Here is a 16,562-nt window from a genome sequence, read left to right on the forward strand (position 1 = left end):
TAGCGCATACCGAAAACGCTAAAACTCTGTATTTTGACAGCAGGCAACCGTATTTGTTGAGGTCGCCACCTGTGGCCATCAGGTGGCGCTACAGTCTGAAAGGCCCTTGTATATATAAGGGGCTTTGGGGAGTGGGAATAAGGATCGTTTTTGGTTTCCGCCTTGCTGGTAGTCCGCCTCGCCCCTCGGCTCCTGTGCTGAACGGTATTCTGAAACGATCCACTGCGGCACTAGCATCGCCGTCAGGCGTGCGCCGACTGCTGGTTGAGCAAAATCGGATGACGTAGTCCCTTAGCAGCCAATCAGCTCATCCAGTTTTGCTAAAGCAGCCAATCAGCGCGCGCCGATGACGAAGGCGTGAATAGTACCGCAGAAAGCGATCGTTCCAGAATACAGCACCAGCGAAATGTTCCCAGTGCGGGGAGACGCTTAGAAAAGTGCACGAGCTCACATTCCGTTTCCTGAACTTCTATTGCAAAAGCAGTATCAAGTACCTCCTCACGGTCTAAACGACGTGGCTGAAGAAGCAAAATGCGCTCGCATACGTTGCAGGCGAAGCCGTTCTCGGCCGGCTTGCCATGTGAGCCGTTGACGAAGCGCTATAGCTAGCATAGGTTGACGATCGAAGCTTCAACTTTTCACTTGTCCGGTCCTTCGCTTCGCGCCTCGATCAACCAAGCAGGGCCACAGCTTGGTTTGGATAGGCCATACTAGGCTTGGGCTTACACTTTATGCGCTGGCCAGGCCGAAAAAAGAACGCGCTAGTAATTACTATTTGTATTCTTAGAGTTTAATTTTTTAATGACTTAGGCATACAAATTACGTAAGCAGAGGTTTATTCGCTTTTCCTTCTCAGTTCGCGGGTACTGCTTGTCCGGCTACCTGCTGTTCATACTTTCCGAGATCGGAAAGCGAGTTCCGCTCGATCTCTGAGGCTATGTGCTGTCTTGCCGAGTCGGGTAGTGGTGCGTGACGCGTGTGGTGCAGTGTGGTGTGCACGGGATGAGTGCCAACCTTGCCGATAGCTGGTGTTCGAAGGACGTCGCGTCGTACAGCAAGGTGTTACATACACCAGCGCAAGCGCCAACACGGACAGACAGAAAATGGGGCCAAAGCGTGTACTCGGTGCGGAGGAGATAGAAGCGCGGAAGAAACGGCGAGCGGAGCAGGAACGTCGCCGTTATGCAGCGAAATGTGGCTCCGAACGCGAGCGTCTGTTGGCTCGAAAACGCGAAGCGGAGCGGCGTCGGGTAGCGGCAATGAGCCCCGAGGAACGTAGTGAACATTTAGCACAGAAACGCGAAGTGCAAATGCGTCGATCCGATGCCGTGAGACAGCAGCGGATCTGGGCCGTATTCGCATCGGTGTGTAGTGTAACTTTGGTCGGACATGCATATCTGAAGTGTTGGGGCGCCGACGCCGCTGTGTTATTACGGAGCGCCGGAGTGTGTTCCTCCCAAAAGCTTAAAATTTAACCTATTCATACAGCGTGTGGAATCCGCATAATTTTTTTTTATCCGCACCTACAAGTGTTCAGTCACGTCATTTATTTTTGTTTCCTTCTTCGTATAATAAGTTTTGAGACTCTGTTCCAATAATTTTGCCTACTCAAGCTGATTCTTGGCCATGACAGTCTCTAAAGTGCAACACATGGCAGACCACATTTGCCAGACATGCCTAGCATTTGTAAAAAATCATTTATGTTTGCATAAGTCACTGCAGACCTTTCATGCCTTGTGCTACTCTATTTGCACGATGTTGCAATACGAGACTGCTAGTCTCTTATTGCCCACATGCATTTGGCTCTTATCTGTCCAGCTATCGGTGTACTGCAGCACACACGGAACTCTGCCCGTTGAATCTACAAAAGCTGTGCAGACAGAGGCCACAGGGTGCTTCAGTGGTAGGATGGAGGTTGCAGTTGGGACAACGATCATTAACAAGGGTGTGTGCCAGTCAACCCAAACATCGCCTGCTGCTGAGAAGGTGCACAGATGGGCAGATACTTTAGACCTTGATGTCCACGACAGTGGCCCTCATGTGCAGGGGATTTAAGGTGAATCTAACATTTGCTTCTGTGTGCTTAACCTGTCAATTCGTGTGCTACTAATAGTACCGAAACACCACAATTGCCATGCATTACCAAAGCTCTTAATCGTGATGATAGCCGAAGCATTGTGGGTATTCATGCCCAGTCTGTCAGGACAACTGCTAGAATGTGGCAAGGATTTTGTGTGTGTGGAGGCGGGCAGAGCATGATTCTGTATTTTCAGTGGGAGAGCATTAAGGCACTTAATTAAAGGCCACTCTATGGTGGCAGGAGGGATGTGATGAAAGGGCCCCTGGAGGGGAGAAGGTTTTGGGGACATGGCCACCTCCTCCCACCCCTTGACCACTTTCAAGCTGCCCCTGCACAGTAGCAATGGCAGAAGGTACTGCAATATGGCATAGCCCCATTAAATTTATTAATACTTCTAATTTGCAGGGTGTAGAAAAAAATTTGTTGCAAAATACAGGTGAGTGATATCCTTGAATATCAGGCTCTCCATACCTTCTTGAAAGAGCCCCTCACCAGGCCCCATAGCGAATTTTGGTTATACGCTGGAAGTTGTTACGTGTCCTCTAAGGAGCGTCCTGCCGCAAATGTTTTTTTTCAAATCGGCTCCTTAATAGCCGAGATAAAATTACTTCAGTGCCGCGAACCCATGATTTCAGGAGGTGAGCTCCACTGCCAAGCGAGACACTCTCTCCACTCGCGCCGTCTAGCCTCCGCAAGCAAAATTCCTTCCCTGCGTTCCCCCATACCAGACCTCAAGGAACACATGACGCATACGTCATGGGCCCAGCCTTCATTTTTTTTCGGCACTGCGCACTTTCGCTAACAGTGTCACGCGCAAGCTGTTCTGATAGTCTGGTTTCGCGCGGCGCGCGATTTTGTGCGCTGTGCACAAGGACACATGACTAGTGGTATAATTCAGTGCTACACAAATACTGAGGCAGAACAAGCGGATCGCAAAGCATGATGACGTGCTGGAACACGGTAAAACATGGCATAGTTTCGGTACTTGCACACATGACTGCACGACTGTGGGAACAACCAGACGAAGCGGAAGTACATCTCTCTTGCTTCGGTGCGAAGTAAAGCAAAAAAACGTGCAGATATTCCGTTTGTGTGTTTTATTATTTCTCTAAACTTCAATTCATCAATTCAAACAACAGATCACACAAATAACAGATGTTGCCTTGAATAATTCTCGAAGTCACACGTCACCACGAGTGACGTCACACTGCGGACACGAGTGTGTAGGTGCAGGGACACGAGTGCGTCACCATCTGGCTTGGAGTGCCGTTGCCATAAGGGAAAGGGAAAACACCATTCGGATTGAAATTTCAGACCACTTCGCGGTGCGTAGCGACGTAATTCTTTGCAAACGCAATCGATAGCGCTCAGAGCTCACTGTATGCTCTGCACTTGTCAGCTCAAAACGGCCAGACCTGGTGACGAGCCCTTTGAAAGGTTTTTCTGGGTACCTTTTGCTCTTCTTGCAAGGCCCCTGGTATCACCGTGTGTGTTATGCTTGTTTCTTTTGGTTTTGGCAGGTGTGCACTGGGTTGCTTTGCATATAAATTTTTGATTATGGAATGTTGAAGTACATGTCTGACAATGCTGGTACCTCACTGTACAGAAAAGTTAGTAGGTGTATTGAAAGAATGCGACTTATGTTTACAGCCTGCTAAGTGTCTGTTGAATGCTTGCTTGGACTGCTGGATGAGTGCTTGTGAAGCCAGTGGGCCTCCTCTTTTGATTAGTCTCTATGTATGAGGTAGGTGCGACGATTTGAACCTGTAATTGTTTCAGCATCACAATATGCACTTACGTTCCTGGTTGAGACGTGAAACATTAGTGTCTCGTTCATAGCATTTTGCAGACATCTTGAGTACTGGATCACGAAATTAATGTATTTGTATTGTCCGACAGCATTGGATGCCTCTGCACAGCTGCAGCTTCTTGGACACCACACTAGCCTAGTGCCCATATCGATACGCTGCAAAGCTCGAGGTCTTGAATTCAATATCGGTCAGGGTGGCCCCTTTTCGATGGGGAGTGAAACATAAAAACATTCATCTACTTAGATTTAGGTGCATATTAAGGAATTCCAGGAGGTCAGAATTAGTTTGGAGTTCTTCACTGTGGTGTGCCTCCTAATTATAATCCTATGTCATGTGTTTGTCTTGTAAAACCCTATAATTTAATTTAGATAACAGTTTCTAAGCATGGATAAGAGTCCTGAACTAACACTGACTACACACAACAGCCAAGCTTTTGGGGTTAACACTTCCTGCAGCTGAGTGGGCATGGTGAGCTCTACGGCACATGTGGGTCATAGTTCTGGGATGATTTTTTGGAACACAGAGGGGAACACAGGTTAACGCTCTGCAGATGAAGCTGCCAGGCCTCTGCAACTTGGTTAAATGTTTGGATTATGACCTTCTGAGAAGAAACAAAGGGCTGTGTACTGGGTGATGGAATGAAAATTTGTTGGTGTTTAGGAACAGGGCAGTATGAATTAGCAAACGGGTGCAGCTGATATTCAAGTTGAGACTGAGAGGAAGAAGTGAAAAAGGGGCAGGTTGTGTTGGGCATAGGAGATGTGTGCACGGTTATTGCAGCACTGTCCAAAACATTTCTCCAGGCAGCTGTGTTGAGCAGTTCGAAAGTAGCTGCACTGTATTTCTTCTGCATGAAAGCTCAGTTCAAGGTTACTCAAGTGATTCCTCAGGCTTTATGTACTTTTTGAGAGGGCAGAAAATGAGGGCGTAAGCCAACCATTGAAACTTGCCTTTAGAACTTATTACATTTCCACGTGCTTTTGCTTCTTATCTCCCTTTCTAGGTTCCAGATGAGTGGCCTGGTGATTACAATGGGCGCAGGTCACTGCCTGCAGGACCCACCACAGTCATGCAAGCGGACAACGCTGCACAATTCGACCAGAAAGCAGACGTTACTATTTATTCCACATAGTGCAAGGGCATCTCCAAAGTGACAGAGGCCACATTATACACTCTGAAGGTGTCCTTAGGAGTGCAATCTTAAGATCTAGGTGATTGCTGAAATGTTTCTTCATTTCAGTAGGTCTCACTGCCAATCGAAGGTGCCCCTTTACACATATTCACATTATCATCAACATAAAGGGACCGTGACATGCTCAGCCATCAGATCGAATTTTTACATTACAATGAAAAGTGCAGGCACCTGTTGACCTAATCAAGAAGTTTCAGAGCTATGCAATATCTAATTAATGAGCAAAGCTCCTCCCAGCAACAGCACCACCACGTAGATATAGTGTGTATGAATTAACGACTTGCAGCACAACGGGGCATCATCTGCAATGACTGAACCATTTGGCTACACAGCTGATAATGTGGCATTTAAGCAAGCGTTTATGACACTTTAAGTATTGTTCCCAAGCCTTCTCCACTGTTGCTGAGTGTGATTGTACTGAACTTGTGTGATCACAATCATTCTAGGAAAGTGCAACGCACACGTCAGCAATTGGCTCACTTATCTCAATTGCAATCACAGTTTGGCTGGCTTTCTTGCCAACAATGTCATCAAAGGCTTCCTATTGTCATTGCACCGGTATGCCATGATCCCATGATTCAACAAAAACTTCCTATTGTGGGCAGACCAGTATATGATCATCCAATGACCGATGTCCAGCCAGATCAGCTGCTGAGGGGAAACTTCATGATCAACAAAAAGTCTGTCTGAAAGCCAGCACTTTATCTGTTTTATTTGTGTGTAAAAAAATGAAAGCAAGCTTCCGAAGCGCAAATGTACAAACTTCTGTCCTTTTCAGTTGCATACACGCCCATTTTCACCAATGTCGTCTCTGCTGCGCTATGCAGTTGTGCGAAAAGCAACTAGCTGGGCCCACTGTATTTCAATATGTGCAGATGTTGCCTCTGGGTGCGTGCTGTAAAACCCCACTTATATTTTTCTACAGGACCACACAATAAGAAGCTTTTTATCGAGGAAAAATGTAACCTCCTTTAGCACTGTGGTAGCGCTACTGATGAGACAAAAGGTTATTCTCACACAGGACCTCATTTGAAGTTGTATAGGAAGCTAATAAATTACTGAAAACGCGCTCAGTAAAGCTTATTGATGCTTGGTGGTTAGATGGAATGTAAAACAGTTTTTTGGATGTTGTAGCCGTGAAGTACATTAACTGGAGCTTGTAATTTCCATCTGGTGCTCCAGCTGAACCTTCAACAATAACAACCTCTTTTTGAGCACTGAGAGCTCTGTTTTAGTTTTTGCACAGTGTTGTATATTGCAGTAACCAGCAAGGTATCAAAGATGAAAAGATAGCTTTAGATAAGTTTGTTCATTAGTGGGCATGGGTGCTTTCAGTGTATGTCAATGTACAGCACTGAACTTGTCACAATCCCTCTGTATGATGAGCAAAACGAGAACAGGGTAAAAGCTGATGCTAAAGTTTTGACAAGTGTACTTGTCTTTTTGGGGGCGAGTCCTTGAAAATTCTTGAAGGCAAGTAGCCTTTAAAAAGGCAAGTCCACTTGTCAAAACATTGGCTGCTGCTTTCACCTTGTTCTTGTTTTCCTCATTGTCTTGAATTTCAATCTGCCTCCCTGCGTTTTCCCCCAATCTTTCTTTACGTCAAATTTGCATACATGCTGCAATGCAGAAAACAGCCTGCTCTAAGTCATTCTGTGTTGTTTAGGTTCACTGTATAAAGCATGCTGAACTACATGCTTCAATGTGACAGGGACGATGAATTTGCCCCAGATGCCGAGTGAGTTGCTCTGCATGCATAAACCCATAAACTGACCTGGGACCATGTGAGCCAGCAATAGCATACAGATTTTCGTCACTTCAACCTCTGCCACCGAGCCATGATCTGTCAACCTGGCGACTGAGCCTGTATGTGGGCCCCTGTGGGAGAGGCCTAAAAGGGAACTCATTTCCTCTATGTCTGTCCAAGAAGCTGTTAATGCGCCATTTTGGGCCTTATAAACTCATAAGATAGGTCAGTGACGTGTACGAGGACTTCTTGAACAGTGTCATATCCATGCATCGACAGCCTTTTCCTGAAACTGTACCCATCATACCCCTCAAGCTCTACTTCTCACATTAGCATGTTACTTTGTGTGGCACATTGCGCCTATTCCATATATTCTCTTTTCATTGTGTGTGTGCCTGTTGTTTTCCCAGCTTGACCTGAGGGGTCTCAAAAAATTTTCTCTCCACTGCTCTGACCTGGTGCATAGGTTTGTAAACATTGGGTCAGTGCTTCTGGAAAAGCAATGCCACCTTGTGTCATGAGGCAGCGTACAGCAGACAAACAAGTAGAGGACCTATGCTCGGTTTCTTAGATTACATGTGACATCACGAGAATTCAACGGTTTATGCAGACATAATCTTGCAGCCTGATTATATGACAGTATCATGAAATTAAGAAATAGCTGCTGAGCACTTTGTATGTTTTCATATGGTAAATATGCCACCATGTATATTTCTCATAATCATCATCCTATTTTATGTCCTGCGCCAACCAATTCCAGCTAGCGCCTGCGAATGTCTTAATTTCATCACCCCACCTAGTCTACTGCCATCCTTGACTGCGCTTACCTTCTCTTGGCATCCATTCCGTAACCCTTATGGTCCACCAGTTATCTTGCCTATGCATTACATGACCTGCCCAGCTTCATTTCTTTCTCTTAATGTCAATTAGAATATCGGTTATCCCTGTTTGCTCTCTCATCCACACCGCTTTCTTTAATTAAAGACTTAAGAAATTGGCAGAGCATTCTTCCTTTGGAGATGATTGGCAGCATTAATGTGATTTGCAATCTTATGATCGGCATGTGATTGGTGATATGTTTCATATGTTAGGGTTATTATGAAGAGTGGCACACAACCAGTGACACGTATCCAGTGACCCGAGTTGGCATCAGAGAGTTTTATTGAAGAGCGGCACATATGCAGTGACTCAAATTGGCAGTAAACAAGTTCATTGATGAGAGGCACATACCCTCTGACAAACACCCAATGACTGGGGTTGCCGGAAGGATATTCATTGAAGAATAACTCATGCCAAGTGTCACTTACCTAATAACCCAAATTTTTGCAGTAGTTGGTTTCATACTTGGGTCCTCAAGCACAGCAGTCCGATGCCCTACTGATTAGACTGTAGACTACCCAGTGGTTCAACTTGGCATGAAAGAGGTTAGCCAAGGACAGACATAGTCAGACATGTTGCAAGCTGGGTGATGCTCTTGAAGAATACTAATGTCGTTAAAATGGAAGATGCACTGAAATAAAAACCTGTCGTTTTGATAGCTGTGTCCTTTCTGTATAATGTCCCCATTTAAAATACCCCTACCAAGGCTTGGTAGAGTTTGTTGTTGTTTGCACTCAGACTGAGTTTAGCGCTGGAATAGAATTGTTGCATTATCCCAGCCCTGAATGTGAGAATAGCTGATCATACTAAGTGGATATTGTGTACGTATGTACATACACCAGCTGACTCCTCAAAGAATGATTTGACATGCATGCTTTCAATGTGCGCGCATGCATTGCAATTTATATTTACTGCTGTGTATGTATATTGACATGTGAACACTGGCAGAACAAGTTGCCAAATAATGGTTTGATATAGAGTATAGGTTCCTCGATTAGCCGGAATAACCAACCTTCACAGCCTATCAGCCTTGTGACGTATGTGTGCACACAATGTATTTGTCCTTGATGCAAGGGCATTTGGCCATTGCATCTTTCGCACAGCATGTGCTACAACCATAATCAACAATATGGCAAACACTCCAAAAACAGTACTGCTACATAGCGGCCGCAACCTCTCGGAAAGACCTCAAACGGCAGTTGGAAAAAAGCGTATGGGTTGACGCCACTAGACGGAGTGCACCTGCAGTTGGTGGCATGTCGACTGATTTCAATCGGCACAACCCATTGGCAGATGGGGGGGGGGAGGGGCTTTTCAATGGCAACGGATTTCAGCGTCGTTATAGCTGCGCTATGGGTAGGCCACATATAGGTAGGTTTGTCAAAGCAGTTTCTTTCAACGAACTTGCATGGGTTTCCTTTGTAGCAATTGCTACAAATGGGTGGATGTCTCATTTTCCATTAAAGGGCCCCTGAAATGGTTCGGACAAATTTTGCAGACGTGTAGGGTACAGCTAAGGTAAATAATTCGCACCAAAATTTATGTGAAACGTCCCATATTAAGAGAGCTACGGACGATCGCAAATTACCCTCCTCCATAGTGATGCATTTTCTCGTCAACTTGTTCGCCGAGTGATCGGGGCTAAGCTCCGCCTTCACTGGCTCTGCATCGTGATGGCACGTAGTGTCGTCGACTTCCGGTTCTCCTACAGAAGCGAGCGCGCGAAGCCTCTCCAAACTCTGCCAGCTGCTTGGCAGTCGACCCCAAGCGAGAGCTATCGAAGCAGCCTGCGTTGCGAGCATTCTGTCGCATTGTGCCAAGCATGTTTGGTATTCCGGTAACCACAGGCTAGCTGGGCATTTCAACGGAATGGTGGAGGCATAAACTCAAGCTGATGAAGGAACTTTAGCGTAGACATATGTGAGTGGCCTGATCTGTCTCCACGGTCCAGCCACCCGATGGCGCAGAGCTTAACCAGCCAAACAAAAAGCTAATATTGCTCTAACCAGGTGTAAAACCATTTAAACATTTACAAAAACGTGTTAACGATTACACTCCTGCGAAAAATTTACACCACCAGCGAAGAAGGATACATTTCGTTACTGCTACTGTGTGTAGTTGAGCTCTGTGCCGCCAGGTGGCTGCACCGTGCAGACCATTCAAATTTGCGCTTCTGCTCATCCCGTGAAACGACACGCAAGGGGACACGGCCAGGCCCTGCCCCCTTGTGCTTGCGTTTACCCTAATACAGGACTCGCGAAACGCTATTTCGTTAGTAATCTTCCGGTGTAAAGTGACGGCCGCAAATGCGCAATTCCTGGCGCCGATCGGATAGTGGCATTCCGATGCGCTGCAGCCAGTCCACTCGTCTGCTGCCTCGCAGAGGGACACGATGTCGCATCTTGACATATTTCCAGTCGCTACGTTTGCAGTCCACAACGCAACAAAGTCTAATCAGAGTGCTCGCGAAAAGACAGACCGACTCTGACCCCGGAGCTCTCGTCAAAATTGAGCACGTTGTAAGACAAGCAGACGACGCTTGCTGTGTGCCGGAAATGCTTAAGTGTAGTGAGGAATTGTTCTCGTGCATTCTATTTCTGGTACTTTCTTCTTATAGAAATAAATGAACTAACATTGCAACTATTACGAACATCATTTTTTCACCATAAAGGTGGAGAAATTATCGATGTGCCCTGGGCAGCCATGCAATCGGATAGCTCGCCCTATAGTGACGTCGATTTGGTGATTTACATCATATGGGTAGGGGCGGTTCAAAATTCCGCCGTGCAGTGTGCTGTGATCGGCAGCGACGTACATTTTTAAAACCTTATAATAAATTACACGCTCTACGCGGAGCACTCATATGCGTCAATTAATGATCAGAAGGACCTAATCTAACGACTCGGTAAATCGTTTCAAAGGGACCCTGAAACGATTTTGTCTATTTTGTTTTATATGGTTTGTGTGTGTGTGTGTGAGAGAGAGAGAGAGAGAGAGACTTTATATGTGCAATTAAAGCCAGTGTCGCCGCCGTTCACGTTCCCGGTTCTGTTCGCGTGCCCGCTCGATTGTCACGGGCGCGTGCTGCGGGTCTTCGTCGGTCGGCACACACGACGGGGCTCACTGACGAACGCACGATCGGCCTTAGCGGCTTTCCGTCGCTGGTGCTTCCATTCTCGCTGTCGCTCCCGTCGTCGTTCTAGGACATGTTGCTTCTCTTCCGTGTGCACGATACGCGTCCGCCCCATGGATCCGCTCAAAAACTGCCGATAAGGTCACTAGACGACATTGACGTCACTCTGTAGACGAACACACACTGGACGATACATACGTGCCCATTCAACACACATTGGTCTATTGGCTGTCTACGTCTTGGCAAGATCACTAAGACGTCTTGAATATCATTATAAACGTTTACAAGACATCTCAAGACGTCTTGGCAAGATATTTAAGACTTCTTGAAGACGTGTTGCCAAAACTGTCGGATGTCTTAAACCGTCTTGTATCCGCTGTGAAGACCGTCTAATGCACCGCTAAATAAGAGATATAAACGTTTTGCAAGCCATCTTGTAGCCGTTTGAAAAACCACTGTAAGACGTTTTGCGAGTAGTTTTGCAGCCGTTTTAGAAACGGCTATGAGATGTCTTGCAGCACGTCTCATAGCCGTTTTAAAAACGACCGTAAGAAATTTTTCGAGACGTGTAGCCGTCCTAAAAATGTTTTCCCAAGAGACTTGATGAGCAAGGTACGATACCTTTTAGACAAAATTTGTTAACCTATCCCTATAATTTAGCAAAACAATTTGCTGAGTGAAAGGTCATTTAAGGCCCCAATGTAACGTACGTACAAACCATTCAGAGCTCTTCAAAACGTGGCGGCAGTTCTAGTCAGGAATGTTTAACATTGGTTGCAAGCATCCAAATTGTATCGAAAAGCACCACTTGTTCATTGGGCTAGGGAGTAGCAAAAATGACAGCAATACCTACCAAACCTCTCGATTTACAGTGGGAATACTACTGTCACGGGAAGCACTAGCACAAAGGTGACATTCTAAGTAGTCTCTTGACGCTAAAATTCAGTCATAACATTGAAATCCAGAGTGTCGGTCTCATTCCAGATGAACTGTCCAACGAAATGATGCTGAGCTTCAGTGATCTGGCTAGAAACGGCGTACACTGCACATATGCGATAGTCTGTGAAGACCTGAGATCATTTTCCATAGCTTGCCAACTTTGAGAAACATTGTTCAAGGTTTGCGAATGGAATAATGTCAAGGACCCAGCAACATTATCACGGAAGTTTTTCTTACATGGATCTTTGGCACAGACATGAATTTAGGAACACAATACACCCTTCCACTATAGAATGAATTACAAAGGAATTGAGTGTCTATACTTGCTAAATGGACAAATAAATGGGAATGTTCCTAATCCTAGCAATAGTGAAAAAAGTTTGGCTGTACAGACAGCACCAATGCCTATGACCCATTTCTTACAACCCACCATAGCACCACTGAAATATCGGCAAGGGCACAAAAGTGACAACACATGTTAAAGCCACGCTTAACATAAAGAATGAATAACCGCACAAATGAAGCGCTAAAGTGGCCAAAGGTTTCAAATAATATTTAATAAATCAAATCAATAACACCACTACATAAGCAAAATGTTTCTAATGCACCTTCTAGAGACTTGCTTTGTGGCTGTAATCAAACATTGGTCACTTCATGATTCAGGGAGCTGGCTTGACAGTTCCACAGGCTGATGCACCCGCAGACAATGTAGCTTGTTCCTAATGTTGCTTGAGCTCAGATTTGGTGCCTGTAATTAGGTGAGACAAGATATTAACACATGTTACAGTGAAACTTTTTACAACGAAACGGGACATAACGATTATTGGGTGTAGCAAAGTGAAATACCCTTTGAAATCTCCGTCGATATCCCCGTTTCAAAACCTTCTTTCAATGAAGTAAAGTTATTCTGCCAATATATTTGCCGAGCTTGATTTGTCTCCCAAATACAAACTTGATTTGTCTACGAAACAAGAAGGGCACGACCTTTGCAGACTCAATCGCATTTCGCGGAGTTCGGCACACATTTGGTGGCAAAACTTTTGGGTATTAGCGTTGAATGCGCCGTCGAACACTGTTCTTTCTCACCACTGCGCGTACCTGTGCATAAATTTCTCTCACTGCGGCACCGCGCAGGCTAGTGCAGCTAGGCGTGGCCTCGGAGATAGTACCGGTGCGATCTCAGAGACAATGCATCCTTGTGTGGCACGTGTTAGAGTTACTGTATATGCTACCAAAACTTTGGTAGCATATACAGTAACTCTAGCACGTTTTGCTCGAAAACGACAAACGCTGTTGGCGTCGCAGCGTGCAACCTATTCAACCACGTCGCCATTTCGCGATGCTAGATGCAAGCCAACCGAAAGCGGAAACTAAAGACCATCACATTGAGACTGAAGGCATGCAGTTGCTATCTCAAACGCAATCGTGTCATGTGCTAAGAGGTTTTGTGTTGAGGACGCTGAAATTTCTTCTGCTGTTCTCTCTTCAGGGCACGTGCCCATGTAGCGGTTCTACTGGCCGCAAAGCCATCTTCTATGCAAGTTAAAATTAGTGCACTTCATTACGCATGCATTACAGTGAAAGTCAGTAATAAATATAATGAAGCAATTTCGGCTCTCCCTTCAACGTCGTTATAAAGAGATTTCATAGCATATGACTAATAAGAGCTCCCATGAATTTGTACGGAAGCTTTGTTTGCAAAGAGTAAGTGTCAGAAATTCGACCTATACTTTGCGTATGTATGCGGAATAATGCCATCTCTGCAATTCAGCCTTTTGTGTAGTCTGATAGGAAGCACCCGGCGGGATATTGACGTGAAATCTAGATTCTTGGCGATAACGAAAACCTTATCCAAGAAAGCCAATGTCCTGGTTAGAGGCTGCCGTACGTCCTCCGCAGGTACGATAGGAAGCGACATTTTTCGTTTTCACATAATACACATGTTGCTTCAAGCGCACTTTTCGAAAACGCATCGTTTATTGTTCAGGTGAACGTAGTCGCAGTTCATGCACGGCATACCTATACCACGCCGAAAGGCCATTTTACAGCATGTCAATCAACCAATCAATTTTATTTCAGTATCAAAGACACTTGGTGGGTACAGACAAAAAAGCATTCATCAGGCTTGACGAGGTCTGCACGCCCGAATAGACAAGGCGCATAACAAATACAGCGCGCCAACATAAATAAACCGAACAGTGTACAGAAGTCAGGTGCATTTTTTCCTTATGGTCTTAAATCAGCTGCTATTGCCATAAATACTAGTAAAAAGAAGCATAACAACAAATCATTGTGTAGAAATAAATAATAGAATAAGAAAGAAATACGCTTCACACGTGCCAGTTCATATGATGCAACGTGCAGGTATGTGTCGAATTGACTTCATAGCTAGGCTTTCGGAAACCTCCCTATCGCACACATGAACGCTCCGCCATTAAGCTATGTGCGCGGTAATAACGGGTTGTGCGCATATAGTTTAGGATGTTCTCTGGGGCCTAGTACTGCGTGCTCGGTCCATTATGCGTTGGTGGTGCGTCACGCATTCATACTTTGGTATGGTGGGAGAGGCGTTCGTTAACCGACGACGCGCACTTCGCGCTTTCGGCACGGCAGCTGTATCATGATGCACTCAGCAAACCGAAACTTCCTAGCTTGTTATCAGCTGCTCTGCTGTGTCTAATTTATCTGAGTGTGCTCATAACACAGCGGACTTGTAGCTCAGCCATTTTACTAGCTGCGGGACTTCAGTGCGAAAATGAAATTGCTTTGTTGGCTATTAGCGTTCCACGTGACGGTACTGCCGTGAGTTTCTTTGTGCCTTTATGTGGCTCGCTTTACCGCTCTGGACTCGCAGTGCTTTTTTTTTTTTTCGAGTAAGCTGGTTGACTTAGTTGTGGCAGTGGTCGCGTGCGCGTCGATTACCTTCATCGAGGACAATATAGCAATGGTGCGCGCCGGTACTCTGAAACCATTCTTGATGCGCATGAATAGTGTCCGACCGATTCAAAATTATTGTTGACTGCTACAAAATCAGCTACGAAACTAACTCTTAGCCATTCCCACTAGTGCGCATAGAAAGCAACTTAATAACGTAACGGTTTGAAGCAGTGATATGATTGGCCCATTGCGCATGTCTACGTTTAGTCTCAATTAATTTGAGTGTGCTGTTACCGGTAAGCTAAATCTACTACTAAACAGGTTGAGCTTACCATTGAGGCGAGGATGCCAGGAGAAGGTAAATACGTCATTACGGCATCGATAGTGAAGCTCACGGATAAGAACACACGGATATAGGACGCCCTGTTGTGCGTACTTGTGTTGTTTGCACCTTTAAAAGAGTACTGACACACAAAAATTTCCATCTTGGTTTTTCCGCTGCAGTAAGTAGCCAATGACCCAGTTATCACGGCACGAAGCGTCATTCGCTTCAGAGCACGACAGGTAATGGTCTGTTTGTGGCGACCAGTTCCAAGTTTCGGTTTCAGGGAGCAACGAGATGGCCAAAGAAGGAATATGTAAACACCGCTGGGCACGTGATCGCACAAAACTGTGACGTGAGCTCGGCGGCGCGCGCGCTTCGTGTTGCAAGTTCGTCTGCTATACCTGCACGCGCTTTGCGATGTCCTCTCCATCATCATAGTCCTCGTTTTCATCCTCCAGCGGCGAGTATTTCCTGCAGGTGGGAGTTGCCGCCGTATCAGACGTGGCCAACCACTTTTGATTGGATCCACTACGAAGCAACGACTCGGAGAGTGCGGCCAGCGACAGCTATCAATATGCGTACGCACGGCTACAAGTAGTACGAACCATTCGTCGAGGGCGCTTTGGGAATGAAGCATATTCCGGAGCAGGGCACAAGGCGTGGTAAAAGTCGGCACAGCATATCAGCCTTGGGGGTACGGAGTCTTGGTGGAAGATCATATTGGACTGTTCTAAGCTCGGCGGGTTTTTGTTTCTACTAGGCAAGCTCGAAATGAGCAATTCTGGCTGCTCTTCAGCGGGGTCCATTCTAAGCGTCCAGCGGCGCGCACGAACTCGGACCACTTCTGCCACTCACCGACGCCGACAGTAGCGAACGAACAAGCCAGGCGAGCTGGCGATGGCTACGAAACGGAATAGGCCTAGCTCGTTGACCGTCGGATCCGAGGCCGACGTCATATGCGATCCGTCCACAGCTCGTAATAAAGCACCCATATTCGTGAACACAATAAACGTCTGCACATTTATCTTGCTTTATAAGTGACATACAATTTGTTTTCCCGACGACGCGTTGGTAGCGATGAGAAAAACAAAATCACGCCAATGATTTGCTATTTCGTGCGACGTTTTATGACATATGCACACTTTCGTGGTCCCTTTACACTGAGTTATTTCCTGTCGGAAAATAATGTTAGCTGATTTACCGCGCTGCCGTCAGCGGCGAAAAAAAGAACATCGGGGCTTCGGAGCGGCGAGAAACATGACAGCTAGCACAAACTCGTAACGTCGTGTTTTATCGCTTGTTTACATTCCTTCCTTAATGTCGATGTCGCGAGGTGCTACGTTTGGCGCTTGGCTGCGCGCGCGCGCTTTATTATTTATTTTAAATATGTCCTAAGCTATATTCGCCGTTTGTATTTTGCAGACGATGTGTGTGTGCCCACACAAAGCGATCTCACACGTTAACTCGACTTCGAATTTTTGTGTCAGTACTCCTTTAAATAGATAAATTGATAAGTGTGTACTGTAGTGCGGCATATGTATTTTTGTGTCTTCATTAACTGCAAATTTTGGATCGGATG

At 45.8% G+C, this 16,562-nt stretch overlaps 2 long non-coding RNA genes across 2 annotated transcripts; one reads left to right on the forward strand and one right to left on the reverse strand.

Moving 5' to 3' along the window:
- The first annotated feature begins 791 nt into the window (after window positions 1-791).
- Window positions 792-8,365, forward strand: LOC142564169 (uncharacterized). The gene is made up of 3 exons (XR_012824510.1): window positions 792-1,364; window positions 1,819-2,056; window positions 4,895-8,365. It is a non-coding gene; the product is annotated as an uncharacterized LOC142564169 (long non-coding RNA).
- A 3,952-nt stretch (window positions 8,366-12,317) lies between these two features.
- Window positions 12,318-15,889, reverse strand: LOC142564174 (uncharacterized). Its single transcript, XR_012824512.1, has 2 exons — window positions 15,589-15,889; window positions 12,318-12,529 (listed from the first exon to the last, which is right to left on the reverse strand). It is a non-coding gene; the product is annotated as an uncharacterized LOC142564174 (long non-coding RNA).
- Window positions 15,890-16,562: the final 673 nt, after the last annotated feature.

The sequence above is a fragment of the Dermacentor variabilis genome, chromosome 11 (assembly GCF_050947875.1).
Source record: "Dermacentor variabilis isolate Ectoservices chromosome 11, ASM5094787v1, whole genome shotgun sequence".
NCBI classification, from domain to species: Eukaryota; Metazoa; Arthropoda; class Arachnida; order Ixodida; family Ixodidae; genus Dermacentor; species Dermacentor variabilis.